Here is a 19407-nt window from a genome sequence, read left to right on the forward strand (position 1 = left end):
AGGATGGCCCCAAAGGAACTACAAGAATTAAAGGTGCAACTACAGGAACTCTTGGACTTGGGTTTCATCAGACCCAGTGTCTCGCCTTGGGGAGCGCCTGTACTCTTTGTCAAGAAGAAAGATGGAACCATGAGAATGTGCATTGATTATCGAGAGTTGAACAAACTGACGCTTAAAAACAAATACCCTCTTCCAAGGATAGATGATTTGTTCGATCAACTCAAAGGAGCCAGTGTATTCTCAAAAATAGATTTAAGGTCTGGTTATCATCAACTGCAGATCAGACCAGAGGATATATCTAAGACCGCTTTCCGCACAAGATATGGTCACTATGAATTCATTGTCATGCCATTTGGTCTAACCAATGCACCGGCAGTATTCATGGACCTCATGAATCGAGTTTTCCATCCATACTTAGACAAATTTGTCTTAGTGTTTATAGATGATATCCTCATCTATTCTAAGAATGACCAAGAGCATGAAAATCATTTAAGAATCATCCTGGAGACATTAAAGACGGAGAAGTTGTTCGCCAAATTCAGCAAGTGCGAATTTTGGTTGAAAGAAGTAATGTTTCTAGGGCACATCGTATCAGCAGATGGAATCAAGGTGGACCCCGCCAAGGTGCAAGCAGTGCGCGAGTGGAAATCACCAACCACACCTAATGAAATCCGGAGTTTCTTAGGTTTGGCGGGATACTACCGGAGATTCATCGAAGGATTCTCTAAAATAGCGAGACCAATGACGCAATTACTTCACAAAGGAATCAAGTATAAGTGGAACGAAGAGTGTGAAGCCAGCTTCCAAGAGCTGAAGAAGAAATTGACAACTGCACCAGTGCTAGCAGTTCCAGCAGCCGATAAAGAATACGTGATCTTCACGGACGCGTCCAAAAATGGGCTAGGGTGTGTGTTGATGCAAGAAGGAAAGGTCATTGCCTACGCCTCGCGACAACTAAGGCCACATGAATTGAACTACCCCACTCATGATCTGGAACTGGCAGCAATTGTGCATGCTTTGAAAATTTGGAGACACCATCTATACGGAGTTAGATGTGAAATCTTCACTGATCACAAAAGCCTTAAGTACTTTTTCGAGCAGAAAGACTTGAATATGAGACAGAGGAGATGGCTCGAGCTCGTGAAGGATTACGACTGCGGTATCAACTACCACCCGGGAAAAGCTAATGTAGTAGCTGATACTTTAAGTCGTAAAACTCAATCCGAGTTAGGACTTCTTCTCACTCAAGAGGACACGCTTGTAAGGGATTTTGACAAATTGAAGATAGAAGTGGTTCAGCCACCGGCAACGACAAGAGCAATTATTGCAACTCTGGTAGCCGTCCCAGACCTCAGAGAAATGATCGTCAGTGCCCAGAGAGCGGATGGGAGCTTGGAAAAAGTTCGTCTCAAGATCCGAACAGGCACGCCAGGAGGCTACCAAGAGGCAACGGATAACGCAGTTCTTTTTGAAGGAAGATTGTGTGTTCCCCATAACGAGGAACTCAGAAACGAGATCATGAGTGAAGCTCATGACACGCCCTATACCGCTCATCCCGGAAGTACCAAAATGTACCAAGATCTAAAACAGAAGTTTTGGTGGGACGGGATGAAACGAGATATAGCCTCGTTTGTAGAGCGTTGCCTTGCATGCCAGCAAGTGAAAGCTTTACATCAACGACCATATGGGAAATTGCAGCCATTGGAAATCCCAGAATGGAAGTGGGAGCACATAGCGATGGATTTCGTGACGGGTTTACCCAAGACAAATAGGGGCAACACAGCTATTTGGGTAATAGTAGACCGTCTCACGAAGAGCGCTCATTTTATACCGATTCCAATTACCCATGGATCGGAGAAACTAGCCCAACTGTACATTCGTGAGATTGTACGCCTACATGGAATACCAATATCCATTACTTCAGATAGAGATTCAAAATTTACTTCTAGATTTTGGATCAGTTTGCAGAAAGAGTTGGGAACGAGATTAAACTTTAGCACCGCCTTTCACCCTCAAACAGATGGACAATCAGAAAGGACAATTCAGACCCTTGAAGATATGTTGAGGACAGTGGTGCTAGACCGAGGAGGAAGTTGGGAATCAGTGCTGCCGTTAATCGAATTCGCCTACAACAATAGTTACCAGGCAACCATTGATATGGCACCTTATGAGGCGCTGTATGGAAAGAAGTGTAGATCACCACTTTACTGGGATGAGGTGGGTGAAAGAAAAAATCCTTGGGCCAGATGCAGTAAGCGAGATGATTGAGACCATCCGCCAGATTAGAGCAAGAATTAAAGAGGCCCAGGACAGACAGAAGTCTTATGCTGATACCCGACGAACTGAACTACAATTTCAGATTGGAGACAAGGTTTTCCTTAAAATATCACCCTCGAAAGGGATCGTTAGATTCGGTGTTAAGGGTAAGTTGAGACCCCGTTTTGTAGGACCTTATGAGATCCTTGAAAGAATAGGTCCCGTAGCGTATAGGTTGGCACTGCCACCTAGCTTTGGAAACGTCCACAATGTGTTCCACGTGTCACAGCTGAGACGGTACGTGTTTGACCCCAAACACGTGATTCACCAAGATGAAATGATTCTTAACCCAGACTTGACGTACGAGGAAAAACCTGATGCCATTTTGGACCGAAAGGTGCAAGAGTTGAGGAATAAATCAATCGCGTCAGTCAAAATACTGTGGAGACACCATGGACCGGAAGAAGCAACGTGGGAACTTGAGGACCAGATGAAAGAAAAATACCCAGAACTTTTCACATAGGTATGTAAATTTCGGGACGAAATTTTTGTTAAGAGGGGTAGTATGTAACAACCCGCTCTTTTATTATATTTAAATCCACTAATACGATAATTATTATTTCATCTTTCAGTAAATCAAGCTCAGTAATTAATTATGATTTAAATTCAGCTTATGACACTGGATTATATTCAATTAAGCAGGATTATTATTTTATTACCAAGTCAGTAGTTTCGCGTAAATAAAACCGCGATGAAAATTATTGAGTAAGACCAATAATTATTTATTTCAAATTCATAACTGACTTAGTTAAGTCATGTTATTTATTAATCACAATAGAATTATTTTTTTTATTATTATTATTTCTTGAGTCGTGAATTTATTCCGGCTTGTGAAGAATTAAATCTACGATATTAATTTAGATATTATTCCGTGTATTAAATCTAGCACGCCATGCTCCCTCAGCCACTCTATTCACCTATGCTCACCCATGCCTTAGCTTCTTTTTTTTTTCCACTCCTACATAGTCAAAAATTTCAGCAAGCAAAATCTCAAATATTCAACAGACAAATCTCAATTGTCAGCAGAAAATCTCATCAATTAAATTCTTCAACCACGCCTCAATTTAGCCGCACTATTCACCATATTTTCACACTAGCAGCTTCAGTATTTACTCTCTATAAAAGGCATCCTCACTTACCTAAAATCCTTAGCAGCTGCAAAGGATTTTAGACGAAACAAGATCACCATATATAACTCAGCAACAACAACCAACAAACAAAACTTTCAAGGTATTCACTATCTCATTTGCACGCTTCGGTTTAATTAGGAATACAGAATGGTAGAGAACCTACATATGCATAAATGGACATAGCAAATATAGCAAACCATTCGTTTCTGTGATACATAATGAGCTATGATATGTTGTAAAAATAGAATGCTAATATTTGATAGTTCCCTTGCTCAAGAAAGACGATTTGCATAGTATGACCGAACTTAGCATTTTAGAGGGAGGGTTTTTTTTTTTTTTTAACCGTTTCTTTTTTGAGTGGGGGAGAAAGCTTTGACGATGGCTGACTGCGAAGGAGAAGAAGAGGGACGCTTCGCGGAGCCAAAGCCGACGGCATAACTGCACATCGAACAAACCTGGGCAGCGTCGAACCTGAGCGTCGATTTCGCCAGAGCTGAGAGGTCAGGGCTCGACCCTTGCCTTCGTCGTGTCGGCACAAACGTGTGCGTGAGAGCAGGGAGCGGCGATGGCCTCACTAATTTCAGAGGCGACAACAGCCAGGCTCGCCCGAGCTAATCGCAGCGGATCGAGACCCCGGCTGTTCGCCGGCCTCCCTACAGCAGCGACTCAGTGCTTGGCGGCGGTTTCAGGCGAGAAGCTCGCCTTGGTGCTCCACGAACAGCAGCAGTCGGCGGAGCTCTGCAACAGGAGAAGCAGCAGCCGCGACTCCGGGCGAGCAGCAGCAGTTCCAGGCGGCTGAGCGGGATGGCGCGGCCGAAGGCCTAGCGCCGCTGGTCGCGACCCAGACCAGAAAACAGCAGCAGACGGCAGCGAACTCGCCGGAATCCAGTTGCAGTCGGCGGCGGACTCCAGCGGCTCACTCCAGCGGCTCCCGTCGACTCAAGCGGCGGCGGCGATGTTAGACTTCGCCGGAGTCAGAGATGGAAGGGGGGAGAAAAAAAAATCGAGTGAGAGAGAGAGAAAGAGATAATTGAATGTGTGTGAGCGTGTGTTTCTTGAGAATTAAGAGAGAGAGAGATTGATTTTGAAGAATGAAGTGAATAATTGCTGAGAAAGAAAAGGATGCAGTACCGTTAATAATTAAAAGAAAAAGTGTGTTCTGCTTTATAAAAAAAAAGAGAGAAAACCGATCGTGAGAGAAGGAGAGATGAGAATTGTCGGTAGAGAGAGAGAGAGATAGAGAGGCGTGAGAGATGATAGAGAGAGAACCGAGAGTGAGGACTTGTGGGAAGGATTTTGGGCTTTCGCAATTGGGCCTAACCCATTTCATGGTACTAAGATTTGCACTAATTACGTTGGGCTCCAATTAGTATTTAATTGAGCCCAACGAGATTTTATTTATTTGGGTCTTCACTATTGATCCTAATTAAGTTAATTAGAGATTAATATTAAAATTTACTAATTATTTTAAGGGTGATGATGGGCTCACTTATTGGGCTTCATGATTTTATTATCTTGGGCCTCATTTGTTGGGCTTTAGAATTTAATTGATGTTGGGCCTAATGTTATTTATGCATTGGGCTTCGAATTTGTTCATTTGGGCTCGAATTAAATTCCTTTTGGGCCTTGATTATTTTATTTTAATTGGGCCTTCATAATTATTCTATTAAGTTTAATTAGAGAAGATTTTAAGACTTACTAATTATTAATTAGTAAGTGAATTAGATTATTTTAAGGAAAAAAGCACGCTGCTTTCTCCGTTGAAAAAACACGCCGCTTGCTCGGCGTCTCCACCTTCGGCCGTCCTCCATCGCCAGCAGCCTTGCGTCAGGAACCGACCTGAGATCTTGCTGCGCTAGCAACCATCCGTGAACCGCTACCGTCACGTTCAGCTGACCGCCGACGTGTAGGTGAAGAAATCTTCGCGTCTTTCCGGTACCCGGAGACGACGTCCGCGCTGAGATCCATCTACCACGGAGAACGACGGCCAACCCCTCTTCTCATCAGAACCGCAGCACTGCCGCCTGCACCGACTATCTCGGACATGCTCTTGCTGAGAGGTTAGTTGTCACACCCCAATTCTTGAAATAATAACTGTAACTGGGGTACGACTAATCATCTAAATGAACAAGGGAAAATCCTTATGAAATCCGAATTAACGGGATAACAATCGGGCTTAGCCCCTTTGGATGAAGAAAGACAGGTATTCAAATGATACGAATCAATCAACAAACATAACAACTTCAGGATCACAAGTTTAGTGTCATGCTTCAGATAACCAACATTCACTAATCGAAATACTTGAGAGTCAATAGTTTAGGCTCAACAAAAGATAGATACGGGCTAGTTCTACAGCGGAAGTCAAAATAAGGAGTTGAACTCTAGCCTCAGCTCCGCCCCGTCATCACCCGCCATTAACCTGAAAACATTTGAAAGTATTTTTGGGCTAAGTACTAATGTACTTAGTGGGCTGCAACTTTAAAACATTTCACAATTCGTAAGAGCAGTTTATCCAATCAGTCATGACATAACTTAGAAGGTTTTAAAACAAAAATAACTTCTAAGCATGTTAAAGTATTTCATTTTATTAGCGCGCCATTGTCACACTCTGTTTAGTTACTCGCTGTGATACCGGACCTTTTAGCCACCGACGTATCGCTTTCTCCCATGACACTTGCCCTGAGGACGTAACTCAGACAAGTTGAATTGACCTCGGGACGCTACCCGGGCAGGCCTTACATGATACATGCTCCGGAACACATCCAGCCAAGCACCCTTATAACGCCTCTTACATGAATTAGTGCCCGATGGAGATCAACCCACCGAAACAACTAACAAGTGTACACAATTCTCAAACAACGTGTTAGGTCATAAGAGAACCTCGATCGATCCATGAATTGCGAGCCTTAAACATAACAGAGCGCACAAAAATATTTATTGGATAAACAGTTTTCAATTCATGAAACATTTAGAGCTTAATAACTCAAGTATACATTTGAAAAATAAGCCCACCTGTATAGGCAAAGCCTGTCGTTTAACCTTATCTCAGAATCGGAATAGCAGTGCTAATCCTCTTGACGTTCAAAGCCTACAAGAAATCTATTCTTAATAGGTCTCCTTGAATCTAATCTTAAGTCATGGTGTAGTGCTTAACATTCTATGATTCACTTAGCCGGGTTTTCAAAATTTAATGAATAAATAATTGAAAACAATTCTTTTGAGTTAAGAACACCAACAATATTCTTACTCCTCTTTCTTTAATAATTGGAATTATAAATAAACCAATTAAATCATAAATACTTTTATTGTAAAATATAAAGCAATTTCATGTCATAACATGGTGTATTACTCCACTAAAACCCTTTAAAATCCTTAATACAAAATTAAGGTAAAATTTTCGGACACCAACAGTTCATCACTCTGTTCTGTCTCAAATTCAACGAATAAACTGTTTTAATTCCGAAATCTCCTGGACTCGAGACTTATACCGATGAAAACCTATTTGAGTCTAGTTTTGTTTAAAAAAAGTATAGTGAAAAACTCCAAGTGGTTTAAGAGATATGGGTGTTTTCCCACAGTCTACCAGATTCGGCAGTTTCGCACGACTGGAAGCTAGGATTTTTAAAAATTAGTAAACGTTGTCCGAATGCTTTGAAATTTGTCATGAGTCTGTAAAACACATGTATCTTTCTCCCATAAAATTTGGGAGGCTGAATATTTTTGAAAGTCACTGAAAAGTGTGACTCTACAGACTGCCCTTCTAAATTTCCGGCGGAAATGCGCAGTAAACGATTTATATTTTAAAAAGGTAGTAAACAAAGTCCAAATGACTTGAAATTTTACCAGAGCTTACAAGACACATATGTCGACACACTGTAAAAGTTTGGAGATTTTTGGACGAGGGAAACCTCGTCGACTGAACAGTCCAGAACGTAAGAAAACTTTCTGAAATGGTCGAATTTATAACATATACACATATCCTTTTAGATCCATGCTTTCACCATCATTCTCATGCATTTTCTTACTAAGAACTCATCATGCTTCACTTATCAACACATATAGCCCTTTCAAGGGTTCTCAAGAAATATATCTCTTCCTCTCATGCATCTAACATGTAGAGGTGTATGAGCACATGAAGGTAGTGGAAAGTTGAAAGAATTCATCATGCTCTTCTTTATCAAAATTTTCGAGAATTACAAGAGTAGAGAGGGGACTATCATGCTTCAATATACATGCTTACACATCATGGTAAATATATATATATAACATAAGAGGAGGATTTAGGTTGCTACCAACAAGATCAATGGAGGTGGAGTAGAGAATGATGCGTAGGCCTCTTGGAGCTTGATCTTGAAGATTGAAGTACACTTGATAGCTTGGTGTGAGGGTAGCACTTTTGGCTTCCTTAATCCTTTCCAAAAATGGTGAAACAAGGAGAGAAGTGTGGTGGAGTGAGGAGGGGAGGGGGCTGCCGAAGGGAGTAGAAAAGGAGAGAGGGGAGCTTGCTTTGATGAGCTTTGATGAGATGATGTGATGGAGTGATTTCTTCACTTAATGCATATCTTGAATTCAATGGGATGATAAATGTTGAGGATGTCATCCTATTAATGGTGTAGGAGAGTGAGAAGAGAGAGGGAGAGAAGAGAGAAGAGAGAGAGCCGAGCATGAGGGAGGGGGGAGGAAGATTGTGCATGTGCATGTGTGATCTTGGCTATTAATGCATAATCTTGTAGTAAATGTGTGAGAGCTTGAAGTGTGGAGGATGTTTGCTAGATAGAGTAGGCATTAGAAAGGTTACTATGCATGCATGTGTGCTTCATTTAAGGTGGAGAAAGAGAGGAGTGTGAGAGAGGGGAGGGAGTGCGTGAGGGAGGGTTTCATTTGGTTAATCAAATACTTAACTTAAGGGGTCCAATATAAAAATCAAAGCCCAACACATAAAATAATTAAAGTCCAATCATAGACTTTAATTTAAATCTCATAAAAATATTAATTATGTGTAAAATATTTCACATATACACATGCTCATATTTAAATTAATATGCAATGCACAAAAATTTAAATAGCTAAAATATTTACAAACGTTTTTTGTAAATCATTTTGTTGGAATTAAATAAATCATTCATTTTTTTTTTCCGGCGTGAATCATCTTAATCTAAGCTTATAATAAATTCTAAACTTAATAGAAATAGGCGGGGTATTACATCCCTCCCTCCTTATAAAAATTTCGCCCTCGAAATTTCATATCTGGGCCATCTAGTTTGGAATACTAGACGTTCATTCCATTAAGCTCTTATGCGACATCGAAACATATAGGGCCTTAACTTTCTAACAGCGCGTCATCGTTCTTCAAACCCGAAATTTTCTTCAAAATCTGGTACATCATTATGCCGTGGAGTTTGTCTTCTCTTTTCTTGGAGATTGGAGCGAGGTCTTTCTCTCGCTACAAGGTATTGTAACGCTGACTTGTGTAACTCTATCAATTTTATGATTACGTCAAATTCTATCGTAGAAATAACACGCAAGTCTATCTAAATGTTTCAGCGCCTATATCAAGCTCTAAGTTCGAGATAACGTCCTTAGAATCTGGTTTTCTACCATCAGTTGTCATGACTTTTGAAGTTGTTTCAGACGATTGTAATGTCAACTCTTGTTTCTTACTAACAGCATGTGGAAAGAAAGATTGAAATCCTCCAGTATCAAACTAACTATAATCGACACATCGAAAAAATATTAATCGTACCTGCCAAGTTTCCCCGATCTCCTGCCTCTTGGTGCTGGTTAAGGGCATAGGCCCTAGCGTATCGTGGTTGTACCTGGTATCCTCCAGGACTTTGGTTCTGTCCCTGTCGGTTTCCGGGATTTTGTTGTTGTGGCACTCCTCCTCCTTTCTTTGGGCATGCTGAAGCAAAATGCCCTGTTTCTCCGCAATAATAACAAGCACTCGTTCCTTTCATGCATTCCCCTAAATGGGGTTTCCGACACTTTGGGCAAGGTGGTGGAGTTATCGCTTGTGACTGCTCGTTCTGATGCTCATTCAGATTTTGATTAGCAACCCATGGTTTCTTCCCACTTCCATTTCCAGAGTTTCCCCCAGTTCCCTCATTCCATCTCCTTTTTCCTTTACTACCATCTTGAGGTGGTACAAATCCAGACTGTCCGGAAGCTTTTCCTTTCTCTCTTGGCAGCAGTGATTCAATGGTAAGGGCTCTGCTCAGTGTTTGCGCGTAGGTGAGACCTCCTTGACTTGCTAAAGAAATCGCTATCTCATGGCGCAATCCATTTCTGAATTTTTCTGCACGCTTCTCATCAGTGTCCACCAGCGTCGGAGCATATCTTGATAGCTGATTGAAGGCTCTATCGTACTCAGTCACTGTCCACGCCCTCTGCTTCAAATTCCAGAACTCGTTCTGTTTCTTCTGTCTATAGCAGCCTGGTATGTACTTCTCGTACAATTCAGTCTTGAAATCTTCCCATGTGAAATTTTCCCATTGTTCCTCAGTCATTGTGCGCCTCACTGATTCCCACCAGAAATCGGCTTCGTCCACCAGTTGGTAGGTTGCACAAGTTACTTTGTCTTCGTCATCGCAACGGATGTAGTTAAAGATACGCTCTATAGCCCTAACCCATTTTTCGGCGTCTGTTGGATCACCCAGCCCGTCAAACGTTGGAGGTTTTTCTTTACGAAACTTTTCCTCAGCGGTACGCTCTGGTGCTACTTGAGGGATAGGCTGTTCAGGGATGAATCCCCTGCCGCGTCCGCGACCACGTCCTCGTCCCCTACCGCGTCCTCTTGGCGCATCTTCCATTCTGTTTTACTGATGAAATCAACACAACAGTGAGACTCATTCCGCATGTATACATACATACATACATAGATATACACAAGGTATATCGCTTCTATAGTATAACCCTGTGAAAGGCATACTTTATGTGGAAACTGATCTATTTTGGTGGAGTACTTAAGTGAATCCTTAATCTCATCTCATTGCTTCTACGTTATAACATATCTATGTTTAACGTCTCTATCTTACCAGTCCTTACTTAAATCGATCAAGCGGAGCTATCACGACTAATATTTCCAAGGCATTCTTGGGTGGTACTCAAACAGTTGTAAGAGGACCCTTCATTCTGATCGTATAGGCAGTAAACCTAAAACGATAACATAAACTTTCATTCATTCATTCATTCCTTCATTCATTCGTTTCTTTTGAAACCTTTAAAAACACTTGGACAATAGATGTCCCATTCCTTTAAAAACTTTGCTTTTGCTGGAAAGATTCAAGGAATCTAACTCGACCATTCGTACATTGATTCGTTAAGGGCTCGGGTAGTCCCAAACACGAAATAACATTCATTTACTCGTTATGGGTTCGGGTAGTCCCAAACATGACACTATCGTTAAGGGTTCGGGTAGTCCCTAACACGATATTAGCTTGGTTATATGAGCCGAAGACTCAAAATAACAATATGAAAGCGATTAGCAATTCATAACTTATAGCATATGGAAAGCGATAAGCAATTCACATAGCATCATTCATTGAAAGCGCGCACTTCTTGAAAACCTTCAAAACATTTAATAACTTTGAAACTTTTAAATCGTACCTCTTTCTTGCGGCAGTGTGACGGCGAGCTGAGGTTCAACAACTTTCTTAGAAGTCTAGAGGTACTAATCTAGACTCAACATTAAAAGCTTTTGGTTATCAGAGACATGAAAGAAAACTTATGCTCTGATACCATTCTGTCACACCCCAATTCTTGAAATAATAACTGTAACTGGGGTACGACTAATCATCTAAATGAACAAGGGAAAATCCTTGTGAAATCCGAATTAACGGGATAACAATCGGGCTTAGCCCCTTTGGATGAAGAAAGACAGGTATTCAAATGATACGAATCAATCAACAAACATAACAACTTCAGGATCACAAGTTTAGTGTCATGCTTCAGATAACCAACATTCACTAATCGAAATACTTGAGAGTCAATAGTTTAGGCTCAACAAAAGATAGATACGGGCTAGTTCTACAGCGGAAGTCAAAATAAGGAGTTGAACTCTAGCCTCAGCTCCGCCCCGTCATCACCCGCCATTAACCTGAAAACATTTGAAAGTATTTTTGGGCTAAGTACTAATGTACTTAGTGGGCTGCAACTTTAAAACATTTCACAATTCGTAAGAGCAGTTTATCCAATCAGTCATGACATAACTTAGAAGGTTTTAAAACAAAAATAACTTCTAAGCATGTTAAAGTATTTCATTTTATTAGCGCGCCATTGTCACACTCTGTTTAGTTACTCGCTGTGATACCGGACCTTTTAGCCACCGACGTATCGCTTTCTCCCATGACACTTGCCCTAAGGACGTAACTCAGACAAGTTGAATTGACCTCGGGACGCTACCCGGGCAGGCCTTACATGATACATGCTCCGGAACACATCCAGCCAAGCACCCTTATAACGCCTCTTACATGAATTAGTGCCCGATGGAGATCAACCCACCGAAACAACTAACAAGTGTACACAATTCTCAAACAACGTGTTAGGTCATAAGAGAACCTCGATCGATCCATGAATTGCGAGCCTTAAACATAACAGAGCGCACAAAAATATTTATTGGATAAACAGTTTTCAATTCATGAAACATTTAGAGCTTAATAACTCAAGTATACATTTGAAAAAATAAGCCCACCTGTATAGGCAAAGCCTGTCGTTTAACCTTATCTCAGAATCAGAATAGCAGTGCTAATCCTCTTGACGTTCAAAGCCTACAAGAAATCTATTCTTAATAGGTCTCCTTGAATCTAATCTTAAGTCATGGTGTAGTGCTTAACATTCTATGATTCACTTAGCCGGGTTTTCAAAATTTAATGAATAAATAATTGAAAACAATTCTTTTGAGTTAAGAACACCAACAATATTCTTACTCCTCTTTCTTTAATAATTGGAATTATAAATAAACCAATTAAATCATAAATACTTTTATTGTAAAATATAAAGCAATTTCATGTCATAACATGGTGTATTACTCCACTAAAACCCTTTAAAATCCTTAATACAAAATTAAGGTAAAATTTTCGGACACCAACAGTTCATCACTCTGTTCTGTCTCAAATTCAACGAATAAACTGTTTTAATTCCGAAATCTCCTGGACTCGAGACTTATACCGATGAAAACCTATTTGAGTCTAGTTTTGTTTAAAAAAAGTATAGTGAAAAACTCCAAGTGGTTTAAGAGATATGGGTGTTTTCCCACAGTCTACCAGATTCGGCAGTTTCGCACGACTGGAAGCTAGGATTTTTAAAAATTAGTAAACGTTGTCCGAATGCTTTGAAATTTGTCATGAGTCTGTAAAACACATGTATATTTCTCCCATAAAAATTTGGGAGGCTGAATATTTTTGAAAGTCACTGAAAAGTGTGACTCTACAGACTGCCCTTCTAAATTTCCGGCGGAAATGCGCAGTAAACGATTTATATTTTAAAAAGGTAGTAAACAAAGTCCAAATGACTTGAAATTTTACCAGAGCTTACAAGACACATATGTCGACACACTGTAAAAGTTTGGAGATTTTTGGACGAGGGAAACCTCGTCGACTGAACAGTCCAGAACGTAAGAAAACTTTCTGAAATGGTCGAATTTATAACATATACACATATCCTTTTAGATCCATGCTTTCACCATCATTCTCATGCATTTTCTTACTAAGAACTCATCATGCTTCACTTATCAACACATATAGCCCTTTCAAGGGTTCTCAAGAAATATATCTCTTCCTCTCATGCATCTAACATGTAGAGGTGTATGAGCACATGAAGGTAGTGGAAAGTTGAAAGAATTCATCATGCTCTTCTTTATCAAAATTTTCGAGAATTACAAGAGTAGAGAGGGGACTATCATGCTTCAATATACATGCTTACACATCATGGTAAATATATATATATAACATAAGAGGAGGATTTAGGTTGCTACCAACAAGATCAATGGAGGTGGAGTAGAGAATGATGCGTAGGCCTCTTGGAGCTTGATCTTGAAGATTGAAGTACACTTGATAGCTTGGTGTGAGGGTAGCACTTTTGGCTTCCTTAATCCTTTCCAAAAATGGTGAAACAAGGAGAGAAGTGTGGTGGAGTGAGGAGGGGAGGGGGCTGCCGAAGGGAGTAGAAAAGGAGAGAGGGGAGCTTGCTTTGATGAGCTTTGATGAGATGATGTGATGGAGTGATTTCTTCACTTAATGCATATCTTGAATTCAATGGGATGATAAATGTTGAGGATGTCATCCTATTAATGGTGTAGGAGAGTGAGAAGAGAGAGGGAGAGAAGAGAGAAGAGAGAGAGCCGAGCATGAGGGAGGGGGGAGGAAGATTGTGCATGTGCATGTGTGATCTTGGCTATTAATGCATAATCTTGTAGTAAATGTGTGAGAGCTTGAAGTGTGGAGGATGTTTGCTAGATAGAGTAGGCATTAGAAAGGTTACTATGCATGCATGTGTGCTTCATTTAAGGTGGAGAAAGAGAGGAGTGTGAGAGAGGGGAGGGAGTGCGTGAGGGAGGGTTTCATTTGGTTAATCAAATACTTAACTTAAGGGGTCCAATATAAAAATCAAAGCCCAACACATAAAATAATTAAAGTCCAATCATAGACTTTAATTTAAATCTCATAAAAATATTAATTATGTGTAAAATATTTCACATATACACATGCTCATATTTAAATTAATATGCAATGCACAAAAATTTAAATAGCTAAAATATTTACAAACGTTTTTTGTAAATCATTTTGTTGGAATTAAATAAATCATTCATTTTTTTTTTCCGGCGTGAATCATCTTAATCTAAGTTTATAATAAATTCTAAACTTAATAGAAATAGGCGGGGTATTACATTAGTGAATCTGATTCTCCGTTCACGAAAGAGTGAAATTAGATCACCTTTTATTCGAAATGCGTACGAAAACTCTAGACAGGTATATTTTTGCCCGGTGATTGTATATCATCTATTCATTCGAATTTGTTATCTTTGAATTCCCGTGAATTGCTAATATCGTCAACACCAAAATCATTTACCAAAGAAAAAACAACATATAATCCGGATTGGGGCTGGTTTAGGAGCGAATGGTTCCGCTGTGTAGATAACCGCGTGATCTACCCGCCGGCTTCCATGGTTTCCGATTTTCCTCCGATCTCCAACAACTTTGTCAGGCCTATGCCTGCTTCTTCCGGTAAGAACCAAACTCGGCCCTTGGATGTTCCCTCGAGTTCCACTCTCAAACCCGCTTCTGAGAACAACAAGAGTCATTCCGAGGCTCTTGTCAACTCGACGCTGCATGGAATATCTAGCCCTAGCGCTGAGGCGAAAAGGAACAAACTCTCTTTTGCGCGAACGGTCCAGCGATCAGTTCCCAAACCAGCAGATGTTTTCGCCCAGGACTTCAATGCTCTTCACCCGGTAAACATTGGCAACAAATCTATTCTTCGGATTCCAGAAGCCCTGTATCAAAGTAAACTCAAGGAGTTTGAGTTCGCTGTTCACGCCAGGCTTTTGCTGAATAAGGGAGATGCCCCCAGATTTGCTTCTGACATTAAACAAGAACTCATGGCTTTATGGAAAACCTCGGATGCGATCCGTGTGGTGCCACTAGGGAAAGGTTTCTTTTCGATAATTTTCGCGAATAAATCTGAGCTTGCTACGGCAAAATCTAGGGCTACTTGGAAATTGAGCAAAGGTATTATTCGAATCAGGGAATGGGTTCCGGATTTTGACCCATACAAAGAATCATCTGCTCTCTCCCAAGTCTGGCTGAGAATCTATTATCTTCCTCACGAATACTGGCATCCGGAAGTGATAATTGGCATCGCCAGATATGTCGGTCTTCCTATTAAACTTGATGGTTTTGCGTTTTCTGGACAAGTGGGCCACTTTGCTCGTGTTCTTGTAGACATGGATGTCTCTAAGCCTATTCCCGAAACTCTCACGGTGGATAAGGGGACGCGCTCGTTCGAGGTTGAATTCGTATATGAAAATTTGCCGCATTTTTGTGGCTTTTGCAAACTTGCAGGTCACAACATTGCTCAATGCCGCCGCAAGAAACAGCAGGACAACAACACTGACATCACGAATCCTCCAAGCTCGGATTAACCTTCTCTCAAAACCATTCACAACAAAACTATGGAGAAAAAATGGCAGAAAAATAAAGAGATTCCTATCGGTAATTCTTTCGATGCTTTATCTCAAGAGCCTTCCAGAGATGAGGACGTCAACCAGGAGCCTCTTATTCAGAAGGAGAGGACTTCCATTATCAGGGCTTCGGAACATATTAATCACACTACCGCTGAGGAATTTCTTCAGACAAATGGGACACAGAATTTGCCCCAGCGTAAAGAAGGTTTGTCCGGACCTGATTTGCTTGCAGCTGCGTGCAGACCCATTCCTGATTCGAACATCATACCACATATAATTCCCGAAGATGAAATTAATAACAAGAGAACTGAGACGGGTACTTTTGCTGATAAGGACGTGGCCTTGGGAAACATGATGAAAGTGCAGATTTTAGAAACAACATTAAATCAAAAGGAAGATAGTGCTAGTGAAAGCCCAGAAAAAGAGACAAACTGTCGAACAGATGGTGCCATTACTCGTACTACAAATGAGATGATTGAAGACGTGCCAATCAAACGGGGGCGGGGTAGGCCGCCTAAGCAAACTGTCGAACAGTTGGTGCGCACGGCTACTCCGACTATCAAAGATCGTCTTCGACATAATCAGGCCGCTCCTATTGGGGATCAGGTAGAACAACTTCAGGGGACCACGACGGAATTTAACTCTTTGGTTAAGGAAGCCGTAGATAAAGGCGTCCAAATTTCAGAATTCCTTATCTCTCAAACTTCTTCTGCTGCCGGTAAAAGTATGGACACCGCTTCTTCACGGAAATGGGGTGATTTGGTGGATGATGATTATGATCCTCAGGAGGAGGACGAAAATATCCACTTTTCTCAATGAATATCCTCTCTTGGAATATTCGTGGTATGACGGAAACGGCTTGTAATTTGCTTCACAGTTACTGTCATGTTCATCATCCTATTATTCTGGGCATTATTGAGCCTAAGACTAACTTTCTTCATATTCCAGCATCCTTCTGGAACTCCATCAATTTGACTCCTTTCCATCAAAATGATCGCACCCCTCATGCTTCCAACATCTGGATTCTCATCGCCACCGGGGTTTCCTGCTCGTTGATTATGTCCACGGAGCAGATGGTTATTTTTGACATCTTGTTTTCTAGCTATTCTTTCAGAGTGGCTATTGTTCACGGGAGTTGTAATTATATCACTCGCAGAATTCTTTGGGATGATATCTCTTCTTGTATGATCCCTCAAATGGTGATTCTTGGAGACTTTAACGCTGTGCTTGGAGCTCATGAGCGGCGGGGACGCCGGTTTCCCAGTCATGTTTCCAGTAGAGATTTTCAAGCTTTCATTGATCGTCATACTCTCATTCAAGCTCCCACCTCTGGGCCTTTTTTTACTTGGACGGACAGGCGAAAATTTCCTATGACTACTGAGTCTGTGCTGGACCGCACTCTTTTCTCCGAGGATTTTGCTGCGCAATGGCACTCTACTGAGAGCTTGGTTTTGCCTCGTCTTGGCTCTGACCATGCTCCGATTTTGCTTAAATGTTCCACTCCTCATAATACCTCTGGTGCTCGTCCTTTTCGCTTCCTGAACATGTGGAGTTCTCACTCTGATTTTATTCCAATGGTTCAACGTTCTTGGACTCCTGATGTTGATTCGAACTGCCCCATGGTGCGTATGATGCACAAGTTGAAACGTTTGAGGAAGGAGCTCAAAATTTGGAATAAATCCACTTTTGGGAACTTCAACACTTCGCTTGAGGAGCTCTATAATAAGCTCTCTTCTCTCCAGGCACATATCGATAATGTTGGCTATTCTGAGGTGCTCTTTGACCAAGAAGTTGAGCTTGAAGCCTCTATCTCGGTCATGCTCTCTCGGCAAGAGAACCTGCTTCGCCAGAAAAGTAGAATTCGATGGCTCCAGGATGGAGATCGAAATACTCAGTTTTATCACAACATGGTGAGAATGAAGCGCGCTAGCCATACCATCAAGCATCTTGAGATTAACGATGTCCTGGTTGAAGATCATAACACTTTGGCGTCTCATGTGGAAAACTTTTATAAATCTCTTTTTGAGGCAGATTCCAATCCTGGGGGCGATCTTTCGTGGATTACTAATTATATCACCAGTAGCCTCAATTTGAATCAGAAGTCGGCTTTGGTTACTTGTCCGACTGCGACGGAGATCAAAGCGGTGGTCTTTGCTATGGACAAAGATAGCGCTCCCGGCCCGGATGGCTTTGGAGGTACTTTCTATCGTTCAGCTTGGGACATTATTGAGCATGATTTCACTTCCGCCATCAGAAGATTCTTCACTCATCATTATCTCCATTCGGGTCTCAATTCCAATACTCTGACCCTTCTTCCCAAAAAAGTTGATGCCAAGGTTATCTCTGATTATCGGCCAATCGTTCTTGGCAATTTCTTTTTCAAAGTTATTGCCAAGATTCTGGCGATCCGGCTAAATGCTGCTGCTGCCACCATCGTCTCCAACAATCAATTTGGCTTTATTTTGGGACGTTCTATTCATGAGTGTATCACTCTTGCCTCGGAAGGGGCAAACTGCATGGAGAGGTCTTTACACGGCAAAAACATGGCTCTTAAAGTCGACATTCATAAGGCCTTTGATACGCTTAGATGGGATTTTCTTCTATTCGTGCTTCAAGAGTTTGGCTTCCCCAATATTTTCTGCTCTTGGATCAAAACTATTCTCAGCTCGGCTCGCATCTCTATTCGGTTCAATGGTGCTCTCTATGGCTATTTCGAATGCGGTCGGGGGGTAAGACAAGGAGATCATTTGTCTCCAATTCTTTTTGCCTTGGCGGAAGATGTTCTTAGCCGTATTTTTCTGGATGCTGCTAATCGGGGTTTAATCGTCGGCATGCGTTTCTCGAGATCTTTGAGTTTTCCTTCTCATCTGCTTTACGCTGACGATGTCCTCCTGTTCTGTCAGGCCTCCAAGCGTAATTGCATTATCATTGACTCGATTCTTCAGCTCTATGCCACGGTCTCTGGGCAATATTGCAACAAGCATAAGTCTACTCTTTACTTCGGGAAAGGGGTGTCTCCTGGGCGACGTTCTCGGCTTCAAATGGTTTTGGACTTCAACATTGGCTCCATGCCTTTCACATACTTGGGAGTGCCTATTTTCTCGGGTCGAGCTTCTTCTGCTAAGCTTCGACCTATCTATGATCGGATTCTTGCCCATTTCCCTAGGTGGCAAGGCGGTCAACTATCTATGGCGGGCAGGCTCTGCTTAGTTTCTTCCGTTATCAACAGTGCTGCGGTTCATAGCATGCTTATTTATAAATGGCCGGCGAAACTTCTGCATGCTCTTGACAGAGCTTGTAGATCGTTCATCTGGACTGGGAGTACTCTGAAGAAACCTTCTTTTTCTGTGAGTTGGAACAGAGCTCGTGCTCTGAAGGAACATGGCGGAATTGGAGTCAAATCTTTCTCTGACATCAATAATAGTTTCATGTTTCGGCTGGGTTGGTATATTATGAACATGAACAGCTTCGGCTATCTGCTGCTTCGTCAGAAATATCTCACTCAGACCATGGATTGGGCTTCCCAATGGGCGAGTTCGTCGATTTGGACTGGTGTTAGAAGGACGATTCGGGAGATTGTTTCGGATACCTTCTGCACGATTGGCACGGGAGATACGATTTATTTTTGGAGAGATAATTGGCTCGGGTATCGGCTGATCGACAAACTTCAAATTTCGGGGTTCATGACACCCTATTTCTCTCAGAAGATTTCAGACTACTACTTTGATAATAAGTGGCACCTCACTTCTAGTTTTATGCAGTCTTTCCCGCGCATTTCTCTCG

The sequence above is a fragment of the Salvia miltiorrhiza genome, chromosome 7 (genome assembly GCF_028751815.1).
Source record: "Salvia miltiorrhiza cultivar Shanhuang (shh) chromosome 7, IMPLAD_Smil_shh, whole genome shotgun sequence".
NCBI lineage: Eukaryota > Viridiplantae > Streptophyta > Magnoliopsida > Lamiales > Lamiaceae > Salvia > Salvia miltiorrhiza.